At 42.1% G+C, this 6,000-nt stretch overlaps 1 protein-coding gene and 1 pseudogene across 1 annotated transcript in view; one reads left to right on the top strand and one right to left on the bottom strand.

Moving 5' to 3' along the window:
• Positions 1-219: 219 nt before the first annotated feature.
• Positions 220-6,000, bottom strand: part of IWS1 (interacts with SUPT6H, CTD assembly factor 1) — a 47,159-nt gene continuing 41,378 nt past the window's right edge. The window contains exons 14-15 of the transcript XR_006296787.1: positions 1,341-1,481; positions 220-487 (exon numbers count right to left, since the gene is read on the bottom strand). The gene's annotated coding sequence lies outside the window, so the exon portion shown is untranslated. The remainder of the gene's footprint in view (positions 488-1,340; positions 1,482-6,000) is intronic.
• LOC122481221 lies at positions 4,527-5,217 on the top strand (annotated as a pseudogene).

The raw sequence follows: 6,000 nt of genomic DNA, 5'->3' as shown, positions 1-6,000 counted from the left end.
AGCGTCCTACTTCAGCCAGGTCACGATCTCGCGGTCCGTGAGTTCGAGCCCCGCGTCGGGCTCTGGGCTGATGGCTCGGAGCCTGGAGCCTGTTTCCGATTCTGTGTCTCCCTCTCTCTCTGCCCCTCCCCCGTTCATGCTCTGTCTCTCTCTGTCCCAAAAATAAATAAAAAATGTTGAAAAAAAAATCAAAGATAGTGAGTGGCTGGGGCTCTCTGTCTGACCTTGGCCCTCTCCCCTGGGTCCTCCTGTGTGCACATGGGCACTTGGCCAAGGTGCTTTGTGCTAGCTACCACTCTGAAGAGAAGGAAGGCCTCCCGCAGGGGTGATGGTCAGGAGACCTGGCCAGATTCACCTGGACACTTAGCGAGTGCTGTGAGCTGCAGGCACGGCTGGGCTGAAATGGGTCCATATCAAGCTTCCAGTCACATTTGATGGATAAGGGAGCTCACTGTGGCTATGAATCCAGGTGGGGTTGTGGAAGCCACTAGAAAAAAAAAAAAAAAGCTGGGTTGACTGAAGGGGCTTCTAACCTGCCATCTTGCTCAGACATCTATAGAAAAAAATGCTGTAAGGAGACTCCATGCTCTCAGACACTTTTTTTTTTAAGCCAAGAAAATTTCAAAAGCCTCCCTGAATGGTTTAGACATGTGTCTGATGATTTCACAAGAGAGGATCTGAAAACAATGTAGATACCCACCCAAAGATGTCAAGTACTGAGACAATGCCTAGCATTCATGGCTGGTGTTCCCAAAGGTCCCACTCCAAGTCTCCTGCCTCTCTTTCTTGGCACTTAAAGAAATACCCCGTAGCTGATGTCTGCCAGCTTTGTGACTCCACTCCACTCAGAGCACCAGCCACGTACATCCAGACTGGCATTGCGCATCTCCTTGCTCAGGGAGCCCCGGGAACTTCAGATCACCCTCACTCGCCATTTTCGCCACTCCCGTTGGGCTTGCCCGTCTACGCTCTGTCCTCATTAATGGTTCCCTACCCTCCTATCCATCCAGGCTTAGCCTCTTCCTTCTCCAACTCTAATGGCCAAACAGAACAAGTTCTAACAGTTCTCTCTCCAAAGATGTTTCAATCTGTTGTGTCCCTTTTGTTCTCAGTTACTATCCAACTCAGAGACTCCGTCTCCCATCAGCGCTACTATGACCACATGGTCGATCCCCTGCTTCAACCATGCAATTCATCCTTCAGATCACAGCATATTCAGAAGACTAATACAGTAGCAAGAGCAAGTTACTCTGGAAGGAGGAAAGAGAAAGGAATCGGGAGGCCCAGGTAAGAAAACCTGTGGCCTATAAGTCCACCTTCAAACTGTGGCACACTCCTACCTCATCTTGTCTCACATTTCCTGGAATCATTGTAATTTCCTGGATACACCTGGGGGAGTTCCAATCCTTGTGATACATTGCTTCTTCTGCTCACGATGTCTTCCTTGCTTGTCTGCCCAGCACGTAGTTAAAGCCTGAGATCTGGAACCAGAAAAAGCCAGATTTGAACCTCAGCTCCAACTACTAGCTCTATGACCTTCGTCCTGAGCCTCTTTCTGCATCCCTAATATAAAGGTCATATCAGCATTTATGTTATAAAACTGTTAACAGCCTTAAATGATATTACTCAAATTGTTTAGTGGAGAGGCATGGCACACAGTAAGCACTCAATAAATGTTATCCATCATAATCATCCTTGCCCCTCAGAAGTCAACTCCACACCATCTCCTGCATGAAGTTTTTCTTGATCTCTTCTAGTTGTGCCCCCAGTAAACCCACCATAATGCATTTATAATTAAGTTTGCTTTCCTGGGTCCCTCCTCACATTGTGACCTAATTAAGGGCAGAAGCTAGCTGGTTCATCTTTGGTCCTCTGCTATTGAGAGAATCTGGCACCTATAGGGCTCAGTGTTTGTTGAATGAATTGGTTAACGAATGAAGAGGAAGTAGGGACTATTCATTAGCCAAATTTACTGTGTACTTCATGACAGACTTTGTTCTGGTTGCTGGGGATACATTAGTAAATAGAACGGATGGAGTTCCTGCCCTCATGGAGCTCCCACTCTAAGGAGGAGGATATACTCAACAACAAACAAGTCAATACATAGTAAGTTGGATGGTGCAAAGCGCTCCCGGGAAAATAAAGCGAGGGGCAGGTGCTTTCTCCTATAAGAAAAGTTAGGCAAGGTGTCATCAATAAGATGACATTTTAACAGAGATCAAAGGAAGTCAGGGAGCAAGGTTGGTGGATATTTGAGGAGACAGGGCAAGAAAGTGTGATGCAGACAGAGAACAGCTGGGTGCATATGAATAAAGGGACTGGCCAGAACACCATTTTATTCATCTGTAAAATAGGGACAATATCATCTCAAAGAATTAAGTACCATTGATGTCAAAATGTGAAGTGCCATATATTAGTTCAGCTCAACACACCGAATGGTGACAACAATATGGACATGGTTCTTGTCCCCTGGGACCCCATGGCCTCTTTGACTTGGTCCTCCTTCCCCCTGACATGGGTTTCAAAAGAGGTCAGCTTGGAATGGCTGTCCGTAACTACACTGGTCATCCACAGGTAAGTTCTTCGAGAGACCAGTGCTTCCCTGACCTGTGCTGGTCTCACACAGAACTGGTCTGGGGAACTCTATTTCTCTGCTATCTCTAGCCAAAAAAAGTAACTTCTTGTTCAAAACATACAAGAAACGAGATAATTACAAAGAAATCACTTCTCAAAACTCAAAGGGCGGGCAATCAAATAAACCTCTCTCCTTTTCTCTCCTGACTCTCAAACCATGAGCACTTATTTCCCTCACCCACGGAGATCCTCACATATTGGAGACCAAACTCCATGTTCCTTTACTTTCAATCCACTTTTTAACATGTCATCATAAAACATTTATGAAGTTTTATTTAAAGCCTCACTCATTGCTCTCTAGTCAAATAAACCTAAGGATGACTCGCTGCCCTAGGGCCTGATAAGCTTTGAGCCTCCCTCCGTGCATCCATCATGGAAAGAACCTTCAGGCACAAGTCTTTGTAAGAACTGAGCTAGTCCTGGGGAGCACAGATCCAAACCCTCCTCCCCCAGAGTGAGTGGTGTTTTCCCTAGTTGTTCCTTCATATCCTTCTTTTAATTCAAATCTTGCTTTGAGGCAGCAAGAATGTTTTTTAAAAATCTTATAGTAAATCCTTTTACAAACGGTCATCTCCAAGTTTTGGTCAAATCTTTACATTTATGTACTGAGCTTGCTTAAAATGAGGCATACTAGTAATACTGTGATACAGCCCACCACTTTCTTTAAAAAAAAACAATGAACATGTGAAATGCCTATCTGTAGCTCAACATACCAAAATCAGCCAACTTGAGACACATGCATTTTTGTAACATTTCTAGCCCATGTCTACACTAGGCAATTCCACCTCTCAGCACTTCTCGAACATCTCAGCAATCCTTTTATATACAGGTAACCGACCTCACTTAACTCCACACTACACGTACCTGTTCCACAGTGCATGAGATGGGAAAGCGGCTACCTCTACGGCAGGAGGGGAAGATCATAACAGAGACCATATGGAGCCTGGCCTGACAATCTCTAAGAGGAAGAGTAGTATGCAGGTGGGTGAGAAGTCAATTTGGAAACAATGGTTAATCTAATGCCCTCCTAAACAAAACAAAACAAAACAAAACAAAACAAAACAAAACAAAACAAAACAAAACAAAATTGCAGAGCATTTTACTAGTAAAGGGGTCCCTCTCTGGCTCCCAGGGCACAATCTTGGCAGGCCAGAAGGCAGTCGGATGATATAATTAAAATGCTGCAAGAAAAAACCCCCATCAACCGAGAATTCTGTTTCTGGCAAAAACTATCCTTCCAAAATGAGGGAGAAATTAACACATTCCCAGACAAACAAGCGCTGTGGAAATTCACTACCAATAGACAAGCTCCACAAGAAATGCTTAAGGTGGTTCTCCAAATTGAAAGGATACTAGTAAGTAATTCGAAGCCATACAAAAATGTAAATCTTTCCAGTAGAGCTAATTACACAGATAAATATAAAACTTAGTTTTATAATTATCATAACTTCTTTTACAGGATTTAAAATATAAAAGCATAAAAAATAACTAGAAGTCTGTTAGTGGGTACACAATATATATAAATGTGATTTATGATTTCAGTAACATAAAAAGGGCTAGACTATAAAGTAGCTTTTGTATGTGATTGAAATTACAGTTTAAAAATATTTGTAGCTTAGTATGTTATACGTAATTACCATAACTACAAAGAAAATGTCTATAAACACATCCCTACACACTGAAAACTACAAAATGTTGCTCAAAGAAATGAAAGAGAACATACAGATCCTGTGTTCATAGACTGGAAGACTTAATATTGTTAAAACGTCCAGCACTACCCAAAGTGATCTATGGAACCAGTGCAGTCCCTATGAACACCCCAATGACGTTTATCGAAGAAATAGAATAATCCATCCTAAGTTTCATATGAAATCTCAAGAGACCCCAAATAGTCAAAACAATCTTGAAGAACAAATTTAGAAGACTCACACTTTAGGATTTGCTACAAACCTATAGTAATCACAACAGTGCCATGCTCTCTTTCTCTCAGTCACGTGGAGGCAAGAGGATTGGGTGCACTCAAAATTGGGCTCCACCCATAACCCACCTCCATGACTGAGGAAGTCATTGCTGCTGGAAGTGTAATGGAGGTTAACACTGTTTTACAAGAGGTGCTGAAGACCACCCTCATCCATGACGGCCTAGCATGTGGAATTCGTGAAGCTGCCAAAGCCTTAGACAAGGGCCAAACCCACCTTTGTGTGCTTATATCCAACTGTGATGAGCCCATGTGTGTCAAGTTGGTGGAGGCCCTTTGTGCTGAACACCAAAATCAACCTAATTAAGGTTATAAGAAATTAGGGGAATGGGTAGGCCTCTGTAAAACTGACAGAGGGAAAACCCCATTAAGTGGTTGGTTGCTGTTCTGTGGTGCTTAAGGACTATGGCAAACAGTTGCAGGCCAAGGATGTCATCAAGGGATACTTCAAATGTGAGAAAAAAACCAAAACTTGGTTCTTGTTGCAAAAAACGCCACAAAAAAGTGTCACTCTGGCACAAAGACAGACATAGCCTGATGGAATTGAGCCCAGAAATGACTTTTGACAAGGGAACCAAGGCCATTCAATGAGAATAAAGAATGACTGATGGGGGGTGGGAGGGGGTGGGTGGGTGATGGGTATTGAGGAGGGCACCTTTTGGGATGAGCATTGGGTGTTGTATGGAAACCAATTTGACAATAAACTTCATATATTGAAAAAAAATTAAAAAAAGAATAAAGAATGAAATGGGGAAAATATTTGCAAATTATTTATCTGATAAAGAGTTATTATCCACAATATATAAGGAATTCCAACAACTCAACAGCTTATTTTAAAAATGGGCAAAATATTTGAATAAGTAGTTCTCCAAAGAAGGTATCAAAAGCACTAAAATAAGATGTTCAATATCACTAATCATCAGAATACAAATCAAAAACACAATGACGTACCATCTCACACCCATTAGGATGGCTACTATTAAAACACACACACACACACACACACACACACACACACACACACACACACACCAAAAATAAGTGTTGGTGTGGTGGTGGACAAATTGGAATCCTTTGCACTATTGGTAGGAATGTAAAATGGTGCAGCCATTATGGAAAACATAATGGCAGTTCCTTAAGATTAGAATTACCGTAAGATCCAACAATTCTACCTCTGGGTAGAATTACTTCAAAGAATTGAAAGCAGAGTCTCAAAGAAATATTTGCACACCCATGTTCATGGCAGCATTATTAACAACAAAAGGTAAAAGCAACCCAAATGTCCATGAACAGATGATGAATGGATAAGCTAACCATGGTATCTACATACAAGAGTATTATTCAGCCTTAAAATGGGAGAAAATGCTGATACATTTCAACATGAATGA

This window comes from Prionailurus bengalensis, chromosome C1 (assembly GCF_016509475.1).
Source record: "Prionailurus bengalensis isolate Pbe53 chromosome C1, Fcat_Pben_1.1_paternal_pri, whole genome shotgun sequence".
In the NCBI taxonomy this organism is placed as follows: Eukaryota; Metazoa; Chordata; class Mammalia; order Carnivora; family Felidae; genus Prionailurus; species Prionailurus bengalensis.
Note: the sequence above shows the minus strand (reverse complement) of the source record. Positions and strands in the feature narration are given on the sequence as shown.